General features: G+C 38.2%; 1 protein-coding gene across 1 annotated transcript in view; it reads left to right on the top strand.

Annotated features, from left to right (window-relative positions):
• The first annotated feature begins 16,848 nt into the window (after positions 1-16,848).
• Positions 16,849-19,245, top strand: part of echdc2 (enoyl CoA hydratase domain containing 2) — a 31,167-nt gene continuing 28,770 nt past the window's right edge. The window contains exon 1 of the transcript XR_007926760.1: positions 16,849-18,534. The gene's annotated coding sequence lies outside the window, so the exon portion shown is untranslated. The remainder of the gene's footprint in view (positions 18,535-19,245) is intronic.

Below are 19,245 nucleotides of genomic sequence, written 5' to 3'. Positions count from 1 at the left end.
GCAATCAACCAAGAGCAGCGCAAATTAGCGTTGGGTCGCAAATAAACAGAGCTGATGCTCATCAAGTACGGGTCAACACAAGCGCAACTTGTTACATGTAATATACGGATAACGTCTTCCTCTGGCATTCCAAAGAAATTAATACGAGTGGAAAATATTTTCTCCCTTCTACCACGCACTCTCTGTTCTCTGCGGTGTCTCCTCCTAGCAGCAACAATTGCGGCCATGTCGCAAAGTGGGTTAAGACCTGTGTTGCCAAGTCAGCGGTTTTCCCGTGGAATTGGGCTACTTTTACACTGTTGCCACAGGTTGTTTTTAATATCCGCGGGTTGAAGCGACCCCAAATAACGTGATATTTAGCCCCTGGGATGCAAATTTTACCACGGAACCCCGCCAAAAATGCAGATTTTACCCCCTGGAACACGATTTTTACCGTGGGACCCCCCCTGAAACGCAATTGGGTGGGTTTTGTTGTGAAAACTGGCAACCCTGGTTAAGACATGCTTTTTTTGGGTGCTAAATAATGGAACAAATACCAGTAAATTGACTAGCGCAAACATTAGTAAATCGTGTTGCGTGATTCATTTAAATACTCTCCTCCCATAAATTTTGCGTCTGAAAGGGATACTCCTACAAATGCATATGCAATAAGGTCAGTCACAAAACAACTCAGTCCACATCTTTTCAGTGCTAATTTTGCACTGCGTGTCTTTAGTAAATCCTGACAATAGTTTTTTAACAGCAAAAGAGGGTTTGCGCTGACACAAGCTGTTAGTAAATCTGGCCCAAAGTATTTTATTTTTCCCTGAAGTCCACTTTTAATATTAGTCAAAAGTTTCTTGCATGAAAAACAGTCATAATTTAGTTCTTAATGATAATTTTTCACTCTTTCTCTGACTATTAAGCCACCTTTTCACTACCTCTGACTAACGACAAACCATAAGTCATTCATTTCTAGTAGAGAGTAGTACAGGAGTTGCATGTTCAGATCATATGCGTATGAAGGATTTTTTGGATCCAATTTGAGCTTCAGTTGCATTGATAAACTTTTGCAGCTATACTGTACGTATGCGACCGACAGACGGATGATTAGTCCTTGAAAACCTATATTTTTCTTTCAAAAGTATTGGCGGTCATTTGTTTTGTGTGTATATCTTCATAAATTATTCATTCATTTTACCTTGCATAAGCAGAAGGTAATGGCTGCTTCACGACCATCCAAAGTTCCATGCAACTGCCACTAGGGGAGAAATACAACAATCATACGCAAAAGGCTTTAGGATCGAACAAGCTATTTTTTGCCACTGTAAGTTTAAGGCATCTGTGTTATGATTGGTTCACTTCCATGTACTTGTGTACAGTTTACACTGTTATCAAGTACCTGAATAAATGTTGAAATGTAAATGTGGGCAGACATGTAAATCGTGTGGTTGTGATGTTATAACCATGATAATTTATGAATGTTGTCTTTATGCAGATTAGTTTCTATAAATGGTATTTGGTGCTGTAGGAGATTTGCATTGTCAGTGTTATGGAAGCGTTTACCTAACACCACAGTTGTTTATGGTACAAACCTTTGATGGTTTAAAGGTTTTGACTGAGGAGAACTACTGTATTTTATCTACATAGTACATCATAAATAGTAGATCACACAAAAAAGCTCAAGGCAATCCTGTTTCCCAACCTCTGAGCTTGCAGTTGAACTATGACCCTGTATTGTAAATAGTTTCTTTGTGGTTGCCATGTTAGTTTAGCACCTAGAGATGGAGGCCAGTGCTTTGGGAGTTTAATGTGTACACATGCAGATCTCTAATATGAGTCATAGTGACAGATAAATGGGTCAGAGCACAGACACAGACAAAAGACCCCCCTGGAGGAAATAAAGGTTATAACTTACTCATGGACAGTGCAAAGCTCAAAACACTCGGTTACTATCAGAAAAATATTTGTATTAGATGCATGTTCAGGCTGTAGGAGGAAGTGCATACATCTTACCACCATCACTAACTCATCCAAAAACACATACCCCCTGTGAAAAAGAAGTGCATAGTTTTGAATGTGCACCTCAAATCTTAAAACTATATTTTTAAAAATGTACTTGTAATGTAATATTAATGAAATAATAGGCCACTTAAAGGATTAGTTCACTTTAAAATGAAAATTACCCCAAGATTTACTCACCCTCAAGCCATTCTACAGTAGGTGTATGTGACTTTCTTCACACACACCTACTGTAGTTATTAATAAGTTAGATATTAATAAATATCCTGACGAATCCAAGTTTTATAATGGAAGTGAACCGGACCAATGAGTTTGAAGCTCAAGAAAGTGCATCCATCCATCATAAACGTACTCCACATGGCTCCAGGGGGTTAATAAAGGCCTTCTGAAGCAAAGTGATGCATTTGTGTAAGAAAAATATCCATGTTTAACACATTATAAAGTAAAATATCTAGCTTCTGCCAGACCGCCTTCCATATTCAACTTATGAAGAAAGTGTAACGCCTCTCGCTGTTCAAAACGCATACGTTACATCCTATGCCTTCCGTATTTAACTTACGAAAAAAGAGTAACTGACACAGCATCAGTTAATTGCATTTATATAGATTTCAACTGCAGTACATTTTCATTTAATTGCAATTAACATTCAATTCAGCATCTGCAACATTACATTCAGTTTGCATTTAAGTAATATTCAGAATTTCCATAATAAATACTATATTTTTAAACTGTTAAAGTGTACTTCTTTTTCACAAGAGCCTTACAACAGAAACTACTTTACAATAAATGGATTGTTTACCTAAAAATGTAAATTCTGCCATTTACTCACCCTCATGTCATTTCAAACCTGTAAAAGGAGATGTTTAGCAGAAGGTTCATGCTGCTCTTTTCCATTCAGTGAATGCAAATAGTGACCGTGAGCTGACAAGTTCTATATTTCAACTCTTCAGAAGTAATACAATAGCTTTGTATGAGGAACATCAAAATTTAAGTCATTATTCACTGAAAATGTGAATTGCAGTTCTGCATATTCAAACTTGCAGCGTTGTGATTGGTTACAGAAACCAGGAACCAATGATGGCACAAAGCATCTTGATTCATCAAGTTTGAATTTGCAAGACTGAATGCATATTTTTTTTATCCCACATCATAACACTGAAAATAATTTAGGGCACACTTTCACGACAACAATGTACTAAAAGTGTTCAAAGTTTTTCCTTTGCACTTTTTCACGTACAGATGACAACGTTGTCAAAACGATCCCTGTTCACACGGATCTGCAAAAACGACTAAAAACACTGTATTCTGCTGCCAGGCCAGTAGTTGGCGATGTCACTTTGTAAAGAAACACTACGCGACTGTAGACTGAACATGTAATACGTATGTGCATGACGTCACCATTTTCACAAATTTGTCGTTTTTGTAGTTTCCACGATAACACTATCATTTTCAAAAACTTGCAATTTGAAACCTGTTTTAAAAAGTTTGCATTTTCAGGCCCCCAAAATGCAGTTGTTGTGTAAAAAAAGTTTTCTGTTTTTAGTTAAAAACAGTGTTGTATGAACTGCCCCTTAGTGTAGAAACAATTTTCACTCAGAAATTTCTTGTAAATTTCACAAACCATTACAAAAATGGCAAGTAATACACTGTATGTATATTAAACATGAAAAACTAAAATAGCATTTTCTTGTAAAACATACTCCAATAATCCTTGTTTTATTAACAACTTTGAAAAATTATTACTTGACCAGTACTCGTATATATCATATGCACAGATATCGGCCCCCGCGCACTGGCCCTTGCGCTTTTTTATCACTTCCTCTCCTTGTCTTTCCTGTTCTCTTTTATCTTCCTCTACATCTCTCCATCTCTTCTAGAGATGCGTAACACATATGCACGCAAAGACAGGGGTATTCCAGGACTTGTGTCGACTGCCAGTTGACTGGAAACACAATCACAGCTGACAGTTATGTGTGTCATGAGGACAATGGCACAGCGGGGCAGAGATGGCAAACACACAAATCCAGTCACCACATCGATGCACACACAAACAGAGACATCTTCAGCCCCAGATTTATTTACACACACAAGACATTTAATTTGGAAAACTGAAATGTTCTGGATCCATTCACACATCCATTCACACCCACACAAAGCTTACAGTCAAACAGAGGGCTAAACCAGTAAATCCTCAGAACGTCAAGCTAAACTGAGAGAGGTTATTAATACGAGACAGAAGGTTGGCATAATGCCCCAAATGCTATTTAAAAGGGCTATAAAACCCAGTCCGGCTCTGAGTCTTTTGATGGAGGGAAATACTAAATAATTTGAGGAAAAAAAACATGTACATTCATTAATTTGGCAGATCCATTTACCCGAAGCAAAATTGTATTCAAGAATGTACTTTTTATCAGGACTCATATTCCGTGGGAATCGAACTCACAACCTTGGTATTGCTACCAATTGAGCTACAGAAACAAAAATGCAAAGAAGTCAGTGGAAAAGGTTTGAAAAACTGAATGACCTTGGCATCTACCTCTTTTTGCCCTACCATGATGGCAACACACCCCCAAAGTAGGCAACAGACACCCTGGTCTGACCTCCCTCCCCTCCCTTCTCCATGTGCCTGGCTCTTTTTATAGCAGACCACATTCACTAATAGAGAAGGTTCCTCCCAGGAGAACAAAGCTCATTACAGAACTGCACATCCTTTGGGTGCTTTCAGGATCCTCATGTGGGATCTTTCTCTGGCAGGTCGGCACCTTTTCCTGATTTGGATGGCTTTGGCAAGAATTCCCCACCTCAATCTCTGCTCTTTCCTAACTTAACCACTCCACAGAGATGGTAGGACAGAGAAACATCCATCCCTTAATGAGTTTTTCTAATGCGAGCCATTTGCTATGTCACCTCTACAAATAAATTCAATGTTTCTTTCATTACTGAGATATCAAGATATATACAAATTTTTCAACACACAATGGAAAATTAGATAAGCTCATAGCTTTGTTTACTTCATTATGCATTAGAATAAGACAAATTTTGACTTTACTGAAAAATTTCAAGTTTGTTTAGCTCAACCGGTAGAGCGTTGCATTGGCAATACCAAGGTTGTGGGTTCGATTCCCAGGAAAGACACAAAATGTATACTTTAAATGCACTGTACATTAAAGGATTAGTTCACTTTAAAATAAAAATTACTCCAAGCTTTACTCACCCTCAAACCATCCTAGGTGTATTTGACTTTCTTCTTTCTGATGAACACAATCTGAGTTGTATTAACAAATATCCTGACGTGTCAAAGGTTTATAAAGGCAGTGAATGGGATCAACGAGTATGAAACTCAAGAAAATGTACTCCACACGGCTCCCGGGGGTAAATAAAGGCCTTCTGAAGTGAAGCGATACATTTGTGCAAGAAAAATATCCATATTTAACAAGTTATAAAGTAAAATATCTAGCTTCCGCCAGACTGCCTTCCGTATTCTACTTACGAAGTGTAAAACTCGCCGTTCAAAATGCTTATGTTACGTATTATGCCTTTTTTTTTGCGTTGAAAAATGTGAAACGCAAACAGAATGGAGAAAAAAAGAAGACTACTGCAAAAAACGAGAGCGAAACAATCAAGGACATCTTGAAAAACTATAGAAAAGTAGCGCAGTGAAATGCAAAAATCTGTTCTGTGTGAACGAGCCCTAAAACATTTTAGAAAAAAGTCTGTGCCAGTTAAATACAGTAAATGTAATCTTGCAGAACAGCTGTATTTGACATATTGACACTTTTAAACTCCTATCTATCACCCAGGAATCCTTTGTGGTGACCTGTAACGTGTCACATTTTGAGCCGGTGTCAAATAATTAGCTGTATAATTGGAGCAGGGTCACTGTTGGCAGATACACATCTTGAACAAACAGCGACCACATTTATCTGACTGCTGCTATGTACGTTATGCGGTTGCAAGTGCCAGTGTGTCGTTCTGTTCCTTGTGTGTGTTATATACTGTGCGGAGAGGGATTTGTATCATTATCACTGAACAATTATATTCTAAATATAACCATGCGTGCACTCTGACGCACACACTTACACAGTGACCCTCAGGCCTATAAAGTGTTTTTCAGTGTATAGCAGAGCTGAAGTATGCAGATAACCCAAATTCATCACTGTCAGTGAAGACAGAGGACTGGGTGCCTGAAATCAAAATGTAAAATGCCTCAACTCTCTAGCCTGTCTAACCTCACTCTATACCACCCAGCTCCATAACACAGTAACTAGTGTAAATAACTTTTATTTAAAGGGCACCTATTATGCAAAATCCACTTGTACATGGTGTTTGGACATAAATGTGTGTTGGCAGTGTCTGAACAAAACCACCCTACAATGATAAAAATCCACCCTCTCCTTATTTTAATCCCCATTAAACCAAAGCAGTCTCATTAGACATGCCATTTTGATTGTGACGCCACACTGCTCAGGCCCCGCCCACTGCCGCTGACTGAAAGTCCTGTATTACCATAGTTTCCGCCCTCAGCGAATTGTACGCTGTCCACCATTTTCTCCACGCTCAAGCAGTTTAAGCATAAGCATAAGGAGTCGTTTGCTCTCCAAACTCTCTTGCGGTACTTTGATGTCATATGCCGGTCGGTCTGCGCGGCGCAGATGCATCTCGAGCAAGCCTAATGTCTCAGAAGCAATCCCCATGTTCTGTTTTTGGATGTAAGACTGAACATAAGAGACTTCCTTTTCTCCCAACGTCTGAGACACTGAGGACACAGTGAATTCATTTTAAATTTGAAGGTAATGCGTCCCAAAATATAACCTAAATTCGTTTATGTCTGCACAAGTCATTTCACTCCAGACTGCTTTGTGAACGAGTGGCAATACAAGGCAGGCTTTGCTAAAAAGTTGGTACTCAAGCATGGATCTGTACCAACTCTTCGTGATCCAGCTTCACATCTAGGAGAAGTAAGTGTCACACTGTTTATTTTTCATTTCAGTCTATGTGCCTCTTAGCCAGTTCCACAACAAACGTGGCTAAAGCTATTGTTGTCATAGAGACTATATGTCTGTCATCTATTTTAAACCTTGTTTATATACTATATAACCACATGTTTGTAAAGAACAGTGTGAAAGGTGATTGTCTTGAAAAACTGTGTACGTTTTCTGTAAAGACAAGACATTAAAAACGCTATATTTATTTGCAAAGGCCAGCACATTTATCCACTAACCATTCAGAAACGTCCAGTTTCATTCTAAAAGTTGTAAAAAGTCTTTCCATCAGTGTCCGACTCCGGTTTGAACAATGTAAGGCTGAACACCGTCACTGACAATCATCATTTTGGCTGCGTGAGATTCTCCAGCTTTGTTGTTGTTGAGCAACTGAAGCACGAGTTGTTAAAGCTCCGCCCTCTTCTGGAAAGGGGGCGGGGAGCAGCAGCTCATTTGCACTTAAAGGGTTAGTTCACCCAAAAATTCAGTCATTAATTACTCACCCTCATGTCGTTCCACACCCGTAAGACCTTCGTTCATCTTCAGAACACAAATTAAGATATTTTTGATAAAATCCGATGGCTCAGTGAGGCCTGCATTCACAGCAATGATATTTCCTCTCTCAAGATCCATAAAGATACTAAAAACGTGTTTAAAACAGTTCATACGAGTTCAGTAGTTCTACCTTAATATTATAAAGTGACGAGAATACTTTTTGTGCGCCAAAAAAACAAAATAACGACTTTTCAACAATATAGTGATGGGCCGATTTCAAAACACTGCTTCGGAGCTTTACGGATCGAATCAGTGACTCGGAGCGCCAAAGTCACATGATTTCAGCAGTTTAGCAGTTTGATAGGAGATCCGAGTCACTGATTCAATTCGTAAAGCTCCGAAGCAGTGTTTTGAATTCGGCCCATCACCGTATTGTTGAAAAGTCGTTATTTTGTTTTTTTGGCACAAAAAGTATTCTAATATTAGGGTAGAACTACTGAACTCGCATGAACTGATTTAAATATGTTTTTAGTACCTTTATGGATCTTGAGAGAGGAAAAGTCATTGCTGTGAATGCAGGCCTCACTGAGCCATCAGATTTAATAAAAAATATCTTAATTAGTGTTCCGAAGATTAATTAAGGTCTTACGGGTGTGGAACAACATGAGGGTGAGTAATAAATGACATTATTTTCATTTTTGGGTGAACTAACCCTTTCATGTGAGTACAGTGGTTTAACCTTAAAGGGATAGTTCACCCAAAAATGAAAATTACCCCATGATTTACTCGCCCTCAAGCCATCCTAGGTGTATATGACTATCTTCTTTCAGACGAACACAATCGGAGATATATTTAAAAATATCCTTAGTCCTCCAAGGTTGTGAATGGTAGGCCAAATTCTGAAGACAGAAAAAATGCATCCATCCATAAAAAAATGAATCCATACGACTCAGGAGGGTTAATAAAGGCCTTTTGAAGTAAAGCGATGCATTTTTGTAAAAAAAATATCCATTTTTAGAACCTTATAAAGTCAAATAACGAGCTATATAGTTTAGTATGGTCTTCATAGCATATGGCTTATGTAATAAATGTAATTTGATAGTATTTGTACTTGGACAGTATTTGCTGATGTCAGAACAAAAAATTGTGAGTCATCCAACATGACATCAGTTATCCAGTGCGGTTTACCATATTATTAGCGGTGTGAAATCAAATGACCGGATGACAGACGTCTCTTTGCACAGTCGCAGATTTAAGATCATTACTGTCCTTACCCAGAGTGAGCCCAATGCAGAGATCAGTGAACTGAAGACAAGGTAAGACGATATGACAAGATGCAAGAAAACATTCATGAATAATGCATTCAGACAAAAGTGGGGACAGGGACTGGTAAAGGCATGTTCTGCATCCTGGTTTGTTTGCATGGTGAAATGAGACAGATCTTACTGCATTGGATGTGCTGCAGTGCATGTGTGTACTTCATTGCTGCATTGTGTCATAGTGGGCGTGCAAGAGTGCCTGAAGAACTTTTGTTCTCTTCTTTTACGCTCTCTTCTCTATAGCTTGAAGCGCTGAATCAGCAGAAGCTTCCAGCATAATGAAAGCCACTGACCCAACCTCTCACTCACTCTCTTGCTTTAAGGGAGACCGAGGAGTGTTTAAACATGAGGTGAGTCGTAACACTATGTTTATTGAATATAGAGGTCAAATCACATCATACATGATCACCACTTTCCTGGGGTGACAGGAGAAGTTATAAGACTGTAAAAAATATATAGGCTATACGGGGGGAAGCTACCTTAATTTGTAGAAAAAAATAAATAAGGGAACATTACATCAAAGTTTGAGATGCATAGCACAAAGAATGCAATCCAATTAGATGCTAAAACAAAACGACTTACACCCTGGTCTCTCCTCCATCATTCTGCATGCTAAATATTAAGATTACTGGTGTGTATAATAATGGCCTTATTCAAAAACATGGTTTCCCTGAAGGGAAGTGTAACAAGCTTGTAAGAAACTTCAGTGGATCAGCGTTTAGTGTTGTCTAACTAAAACTATTAAAAATGGCTTTTGTTAATTGAAATAAAGGTTAAATATCAGATTAAAAACTTAAACTTAAGAAAATAAAAATGAGAAATGTTGCCAGCTAACTGAAATAAAATAAGTTTAAGTACTAAAATTATTAAAAATAAATCAAAGCTAAATAGAAATAATTAAAAACTAGTTCTAAAACAGCATGATAAAAATCACATAATAAAATTACTAAAATGTAAAATAAAATTAAAATAAAAAATATATACAATATACAAAGAAAGCAAATTCTAAATATAAATAATTGCTATAATAGTATTTAAATAATACTAAAATAACACTTTTTTTGGATCCAATACATCAGTTTATTGTATAACGTGACTTAAAGGGAAAGTTCACCCAAAAATGAAAATTCTGTCATCATTTACATCATTTAGAATGTTTGTAACCAAGCAGAACTCGCCCCCCATTGCCTACCATAGTATTTATTTTTCCTACTATGGTAGTCAATGGGGGGACGAGATCTGCTTGGTTACAAACATTCTTCCAAATATCTTCCATTGTGTACAGCAGAACAAAGAAATTTATACAGGTTTGGAACAACTTGAGGGTGAGTAAATGATGACAGAATTTAAATTTTTGGGTGAACTAACCCTTTAAAGATGAAGTGTGTATTTTTTAAAGTTAGCATATTATGTTCTCTTATATCCAGTTTAAACAGCAGCATTGGCTCAACCAATGGCATGAGTTAGGGGTGGTACTATATTACTATATACACTATATTGCCAAAAGTTTTGGGACGCCTACCTTTACGTGCACATGAACTTTAATGACATCCCATTCTTAATTCGTAGGGTTTAATATTGAGTTGGCCCACCCTTTGCAGCTATAACAGCCTCAACTCTTCTGGGAAGGCTTTCCACAAGGTTTAGGAGTGTGTTTATGGGAATTTTTGACCATTCTTCTAGAAGCGCATTTGTGAGGTCAGGCAGTGATGTTGGTGAGAAGGCCTGGCTCGCAGTCTCCGCTTTAATTCATCCCAAATGTGTTCTATCGGGTTGAGGTCAGGACTCTGTGCAGGCCAGTCAAGTTCCTCCACACCAAAGTCACTCATCCATGTCTTTATGGACCTTGCTTTGTGCACTGGTGCGCAGTCATGTTGGAAAAAGAAGGGGCCATCCCCAAACTGTTCCCACAAAGTTGGGGACATGAAATTGTCCAAAATGTCTTGGTATGCTGAAGCATTAAGAGTTCCTTTCACTGGAACTAAGGGGCCAAGCCCAACCCCTGAAAAACAACCCCACACCATAATCCCCCCTCCACCAAACTTTACACTTGGCTCAATGCAGTCAGGCAAGTACCGTTCTCCTGGCAACTGCCAAACTCAGACTCGTCCATCAGATTGCCAGACAGAGAAGCGTGATTCATCACTTCAGAGAACACGTCTCCACTGCTCTAGAGTCCAGTGGCGGCGTGCTTTACACCACTGCATCCGACGCTTTGCATTGCACTTGGTAATGTAAGGCTTGGATGCAGCTGCTCGGTCATGGAAACCCATTCCATGAAGCTCTCTACGCACTGTTCTTGAGCTAATCTGAAAGCCACACAAAGTTTGGAGGTCTGTATCTATTGATTCTGCAAAAAGTTGGCGACTTCTGCGCACTGTGCGCCTCAGCATGGCTGACCCCGCTCTGTGATTTTACGTGGCCTACCACTTTGTGGCTGAGTTGCTGTTGTTCCCAATTGCTTCCACTTTGTTATGATACCACTAACAGTTGACCGTGGAATATTTAGTAGTGAGGAAATTTCACGAATGGACCTATCACGGTACCACGCTTGAATTCACGGAGCTCATGAGAGCAACCCATTCTTTCACAATTGTTTGTAGAAGCAGTCTGCATGCCTAGGTGCTTGATTTTATACACATGGTGGCCATGGAAGTGATTGGAACACCTGAATTCAATGATTTGGAGGGGTGTCCCAATATTTTTGGCAATATAGTGTATATATATATATATATATATATATAAAATGTGAATGCACAAAAATTAAAACTGCATTCACCAACTCATTTTAGAATGACTTCAAAAATGCATCAAATCAATCCAGCTTTGGTAAACTATTCTGCTATTTAGCACACAAGCCTGTTTCAACCTACTGCTAGGAATAATCTGTTCATCGAAGGCCTCTGGTGGAGATACTGTAATAGTGTATAAAAGTAGCATGAATCTGTGCTCACAAGCACATGAAAGCTTCTGGGGGTAGCCGAGAGAAAGAGAGAGAGATGGGGTTAGGAAGCTCGCCCTGTGCTGCAGGCGTGTGCTAAAAACAGGTCTGTTGTTCCATGCTTTCAGGATCAATATGAGAACAGAGTGAGCTATGAAGAACCGAAGATTAAAAGGCGTATATATCCCACTGATGGGCCCATCACTCATTCTTGAGGGAATTAAGTATTGATTTGGATGAAAATATAATTGTTTTGTGGGCGAGGCTGCGTGCTTGTGTGCAAGCGCTCTGCAACTTTTGGAAAATGTAATGGTCTACAAGTATGAATATAGTATTCCTATCCATTATCTATTTATGACAAAAAATACAGGTTTTACCTGACAGACCTTTACAAAACTACAGGTTTTACTACTCCTGTTATGTTTAAAGTCACCATGAAATCATTGCTCATGACTTTAATTTTTTGTAAGTATTGTCTGCAATGATGACATGTTGGTAGCTGGACCTTATTTTAGTATTTATTTGTTATTTTTGAACACAAATCTGCTCTGGGGATTGTAATGTTGGATCCCTGAGTTTGTTATGGCATGAAAGCCCCCATCCTCCTGAATCTAATGTTATCTTTCCTAAACATGTGCTGGTTAACTTTAACCCTAAGTATTAATCCACAGCTTGGCATGACAGTGTTCCAGGCTGGCTTTCTGATAAACTTTTGGCTTTTCTTTTTTGAGATGCTCAATGGGACTAGAGATTTACCATTACAAGACTGACCCAAATTGGTCAGATCCTATTATAAGTTAGCCTGAGGCTGCTGATGTTTGAATGAGAGAGGCGTCACGGGCCGAGCTCCCTGGGAAAAACATAGTGTGTTCAAAAGGTAATATGGTCATTTATGCAGAAAATAACCTGAATTGAACTTAAGAGGGATGTTTACGGAGCCCCTAAAGGGACATGGTGGTAGAAAAAAAATGGGAAGGGAGGAAATTTTAAGTGCTGGTGGAAAAAAAAAATTGGGATGGTAGGATTTTTTTATTTTTATTTTTTATTTTTTTCTCAAATCTTTTGCGTTCCCACGCAAAGATATTTGCGTTCCCTCGCAAAGATATAATCGTTCCCTTGCTGTGTGCTCGGACAAACACTTCCTCTTTAATGTCCCGCTGGCTGGCAGTAGTGTTTCAGTTAGTAACATACGTTAATAATGCACACAAATAATGCGCAGCTCGAGTTTGAACTTGTTGGACTCAAATATAAAGAAGGTGGCGGAGATACACGTCTGAAGGGACCGTCTGAAAAGTGCAAAACCCAAAACCCTTTTGCTCATTTTATATTATGTATTATGTAAAATACTCAATAACTTCACTGTAACACACTATGTCACCAAATGTAGTTCATACATCACTGCTCTCCTGCTGGTTGTACTGGAACACTTAGTTTGATTTAAAAAAAAAAAAAAAAAAAAAGCATAACTTTTATGATTATTAATTATTAAATAAAATCAATAACTTCACTGTTATGAGTAAAAATATTAAATAAATTGTAATGCCATCAAATCCAGTAAGCAATTATCATGCAAAAGCTGTTGTAAGTATGTAAGCTGTGTACCAACATCATTTGTTTAAAGAAGGCAATGTGCTACTTGCCAAACTAAGTGTTGTAGTACCTAACCAGCAACTAAATTTGGTGACAGTACAGTGTGTTACAATGAAGTTATTGAGTATTTTACATAGGCTAATATAAAATGAGCAAAAGGGTTTTGGGTTTTGCACTTTTCAGACGGTCCCTTCAGACGTGTATCTCGGCCGCCTGCTCATAGAGACCAATTTATTATAAAGCACATTTGAGGAAAATTGGGTTGTTGTAGCTTGTTGTCTAGGTTACTATGATTGGAAGTAGCTGCATTTGTGTTTTAACAACGTTTAGCTCACAAGTTATTAATCCGGGAAGCTCGAATCTGTGAATATATTTTTATCTGTGAATATCAACTTTACAGAACTGCTTAAGCGCTGACTGCATTTCTTTGTATTTGAGTCCAACAAGTTCAAACTCCAGCTGCGCATTATTTGTGTGCATTATTAACGTATGTTACTAACTGAAACACTACTGCCAGCCAGCGGGACATTAAAGAGGAAGTGTTTGTCCGAGCTCACAGCAAGGGAACGATTATAACTTTGCGAGGGAACGCAAATATCTTTGCGTGGGAACGCAAAAGTTTTGCGAGGGAACGCAAAAGATTTGAAAAAAAAAAAAAAAATCCTCCCATCCCAAATTTTTTTTCCACCAGCACTTAAAATTTCCTCCCTTCCTATTTTTTCCACCACCACGTCCGTTTAGGGGCTCCGTAGATGTTAGTAACTCTTTAGCTCATGAACTTTTTTAACCGTGTTTGTTTTGGTTGAAAACCCTCATACAACGGCTGGAGGATTTTATCAAATATGATCAAATAAAATTTAAAAGAAAACTGTCACGCTTTACATTAACTTACAATATATTGTTTAGTTATCAGGAACTTAATAATGTGTTCTTATGTTGTTAGTGCAAGTGTCAAAGACAAATTTACTTCTACATCAGACTGAATAGACAAGATAATCACACATGTTCAGGATCCAAAACTCTTTGCCACTATGTCCTTGTCAGGGTTATGTTTAAGTCTGCTTAGTTTCATTATGTTTTAGTTTTTTGTTTTCTCTGTTACCGATTTGCATGTGTTCCTGATCATTACTAGGTCCTGCTTCCACCTGGTATTAAGATGCGTTTTGGTCGATCGGATCACAAGTGGATGATGCTAAATATAGTTGTAAACGGGGTGTAAAACATTTTGAGCTTGTCCACTTTCGACCTCTTCCAGAGGTAGTTGAAAACGCATTTGACCAGATCGCTTTCGTAGTGTAAACGCTCATGTAGTCGAATGTGTTCGAACAACTGCTAAAGACCACCTACTCTCCACCTACTGAACTAATGCGTAAAAATTATAGGAAGCGTGCTAGGTAGACGGGATTTAAACTTTGTCGGCTGAAGACCCAAGTTTGGTTTGAAGACGAAAAATGTACCAAGCACAATGTTCTCTCACCATTCCTGATTTCTAACACACACTCACCGTGTTTGGCCAGTCTTGAGGCTGTCAGAGCAGAAACAAAAACTGTTGCTCTCTTTGTGTTTTTCCATCACCTCGTCACGTTCATATGTAAATTGCATGAGCTTATTTCGTCCATTAGATTGAAAGATTTGAAAAAAAACAACAACAACAACAACAAAAAAACATACATTTTCCCACCCATAGACCCGCCCCTCAAAGAAATCAGGACAGAAGTGGTCGAAAGTGGACAAAAGAGAGATTAAAATACCAGGTGAAAACGGATATGTATCCCCCGCGTCCACTTGTGATCCAATTGACCAAAATGCATCTTAACACCAGGTGGAAACAGGGCCTTAGTCTTCCTGGTAGTTAATTAGTTAACACCTCTTTCTGTTCCTGTTAATTATCCAGTGTAAAAAAAAATCTGTCTGTTCATTGTTTCATGTTGTCTTTATATTTCATGGTTGTTATTTTATGCTTTTATTCTAAGTATCTCCTGGGTGTTCCAAGTTGAATTTAGGGTGTGTTCACACTTGTCATGTTTGGTTCGATTAAAACGAACCCTGGTGCGATTGCTCTGTTAGTGCGGTTCATTTGAACATGTGTAAACGCTGCCATCCGAACCCTGGTGCGCACCAAACAAGCGGACCGAGACCGCTGAAAAGATAGGTCTCAATCCGCTTCTAAACGAACTCTGGTGCGGTTTGAATGATATATGAACGCAACATGGACCAAAGACATGTAAACGAACCAAAAACAGGAAGATAAGGACAGAATCCTCACGCATACCGTTTTTTCTCGTTATAGCCAACAGTTTGTCCATCACAGGCATCAGACGCGCGTCTCCGTGCATCAGATCGTTTGTATGTGTGACAGATGGATTCCCGCCGCTGTTTTGACTCCTTTACACATTTTATAAGCTCTTCACGAGTTCCCAGCTGACCATCATATGCAGGCTACGTACACACAACAAGCACATTTATCTCAGCACACAGCATTGTTTTGGATGTTCAGTTAGTTCCATTTTAAAATAGGCAACACGTCATAAAATTCGACCAATCAGGTTGTGAATGTATCCCTGTGCCTTTAGGTTCAGTATCTTTTGATTCGGTGATAAAATTGCCAATCTGAACGCTAATCAGACCAGGATTAAATGTTTATTTTTTTGGTCCGGACTGAACGAACTGAACTACAAGTGTGAACGCACTCTTAGTATTAAAAACTGAATTTGTTTCTCTACTCTTTCATTGTGTGCTTTGTTACAGCCACACGTGACAGAACACAGAACCCTCAAATAGAGTATTTTTGTGCCATTTTTTCTCCCCCCTTCACTATGGACTTACCGGCCGTCCAGTGAAAATTAGAGGAACACACAAAGAACTTTTTAGATCTGGCGTGCCTCACACATTATACTGATCGCTCTCTTTGTGTGTTTTATTATACCAGCCTCAGCGAGCGATCCAAGGCACACCTACCTGGTGTTGGTCCTCGGGGAGATTTCACTGCATTTGTGAAGTGGGTGCTGGTGAATAAAGCATCTACATTCACCATCTTCCCAACCAGCCCCACTCTGGACCCAGAGCCCACCCAGCCACCGCCCACACACTTCACGGAGCGAACGCCAGAACCCACCGCAGACAGAGAGCTTGAGTCTGCCACGATGGACTGAGCCATCCGTCGCCCCGGAGCCCAAGCCTTATGGGTGATTGGACCAGGTGTGTGAGCCGGTTACACCGTGCATTCCAGTGGGTGTGCTCGTGGAGTTCATGGAGATGAAATGAAGACCCGCCCACACTCCCGCCGCTGAGGGTGACCTGCAGCTAGCCTCTGCAAACTTTTATGATGAATTGGAAGAGGATATTTCCCTGTCGCCACTGGTCCCGCCCAGCTCAAGGTTTCCTATGACCCCACTGGCTCCACCCAGCTCGAAGTCTCCTGTGTCCTATTAGGAGACCTAGTTCCCACACAGCCTATTAAGTCATGGAAAATGGGAAAATTACATTAATTAAGTTACATTAATTATTAACCTTTATTGCACATTTATTGCATTATTATTAAGAGTTCATTAAAATATTTACATATACACTAAGCCTTCCCCCAAAGCTATACATAACCACTTAAAATAAATAAATAAAATAATGTTGTCAATATGAATTACATATAAGATCATAATGTTAAAATGCATCAGTAAGGATTAGGGCTAGGTTTAGGGGAAATAATTTGTACAGTATAAAACTATGGTAAGTCCCTATAAAATGTGTGTGTGTGTGTGTGTGTGTGTGTGTGTGTGCGCTCAATGTATTTGTAAACATTTTAAACAATGAATATGAATGCAATTAATGTCTAATAAAGGTTGATTTAAAGCGCTTAATTAATATAATTTTCCCATTTTCCATGACCTAATCTAAAGTTAGAACTATTGACTGTTAATAAGTTGTTAACAAAGCATTACATTATCTAACTCTTTACATATGAGCTAATTAAACAATAATAATTTGTTACAGTAACAATGAATAAAGAAATCACTATTTATAGTCTATTAATGTATTAACCGGTTTATAAATTATTAATTACCTATAAACTAATAGTTTGCAAGTGATTTGTAAGTACTTTATCACACTATACTTTTTATAAAGTGTTACCAAATCTTAATATTAAAATCAGCATATCAGAATGATTTCTGAAGGATCATGTGACACTGAAGACTGAAGTAATGATGCTGAAAACTCAGCTTTGATCACAGGAATAAATTACATTTTAAAAATATATTCAGAGCGAAAAGAGCTATTTTAAATTGTAATAATATTTTAATGCAACAATATTTTAATCACATAAATGCCACCTTGGTGAGCATAAGAGATCTTTCAAAAACATAAAAAAAAAAGAAAAAGATTTTAGTTGTACTACTTTGCAGACCTGTTCACATTTGGTTACCCTGCATATATGGTGTTGACATATTAAAGAATAGCATATGACCTAATTTCTTTTGTAAGTAAACTGTAACTTTCACCTTGAAGTCAGATCTCATTACATTCAAGTAATAATTATCTCCCAAAGAATAAAGAGTCAGTGAGGAACTCAACAAGACCAGATCAACCAGAACATGTTTCATCAAGCCTTCAATGACAAATGCAAGACTGCTTACTCATGGGTCCATGTTGGGTAAAAAATTAGACAATGACAAGCACTTAAAGCCTTAAATGCAATTGTAGAACATTTATATACTTTTATACAATTTGTACAAATCATAAACTTTTGCCAACATAAAAGCTTTGAATCAGATCTCACCTTAAAATGTACATTATAGATTGAAGAACAAGCTATAGACCTGCTTTGATCTTCCCCTCTTTATCCATGTCAGCCAATATAAATATGTTCTGGTATCCATGGAGAGCTCGTCATTGTCACTGGTCATTATTTTGTCAAGAGCCCTATAGTTACCCTTAGTAACCGTCTGGGTGACAGAGGAGTCTGAATAACAAACTAAAGAGAAGACATTGTGTGCATCTCAGAGTAACTACAACCCTGAGGGCTTATGCATGCTCTTCATTTAGCTTACTTTGGATTATTTGCCATATTTTCCTTCGTATTGCTTTATATTAAGGGTCAGTGTGTTAACTTTTTTACTTCTCCAGCACTGGAGGATAAATCCTGTTTCTTAGTTTGAAATCTGTCACTTTTCAGCTTTTCAGGACTGACTTCAAAGTGGACTCACCCTTTACAGTAAGTTCTTTTCATGATTTTTTTCCCATTATGAACCATAATGCTGCAAAATTGTTATTTAAAAAAAGGATTTAAGGTAGTAGGCTGAATGTTTTATGAGAGCACTTCAACCGCTGTGGTTTCTCAGCTGTGCCCACAAAAGCCTTTTTAAATGGAGACTGTCATAGTGCGTGGGGGGAAGGCAGTTTTTCCTATTGTTATGCCTTTGTGCCGACAAACTTGACAGGTGAACGATATGAGTGCAGATGAGGAATTTATTTTGCATGGTCGTAATGATCAATAATTAAAACGGGTGTATTAAAATGATTTTCCTGTTCTTGCTGGTATCCATTATAATGATTGAGACTAATTGCTCTTCATGGCCTCTTTAAACATAATACAATCTGTTTCTGCTATCTTAGCTGATGAATAATATGCACTGTTGAAAAAAAAAAAATGAATTCCTAATCATGTTTCATATCTTTTCATTGCTTTTGGTTGGAATTTTTCATGCTTTATGGTTAATATTTTAGAGTTGTGAGTGTGTGTTAAAGTCAACATGAAATCCGAACTGACCCTTTTTTTGTCTTATTGTGAATGATTCATCTGTGCACATTATTCCAAGAACAAAATAAAATATAAAATAACACACAATCCAATTAATTCTCAATGGATTGATTCAAGGCCCATTATACATTTTTTTTTTCTTGTAAATTATCTTGTAAATGCATC

This window comes from Ctenopharyngodon idella, chromosome 20, assembly GCF_019924925.1.
Source record: "Ctenopharyngodon idella isolate HZGC_01 chromosome 20, HZGC01, whole genome shotgun sequence".
Taxonomy (NCBI): Eukaryota; Metazoa; Chordata; class Actinopteri; order Cypriniformes; family Xenocyprididae; genus Ctenopharyngodon; species Ctenopharyngodon idella.
The sequence above is the reverse complement of the archived record's forward strand: the minus strand, read 5'-3'. Positions and strand labels throughout refer to the sequence as shown.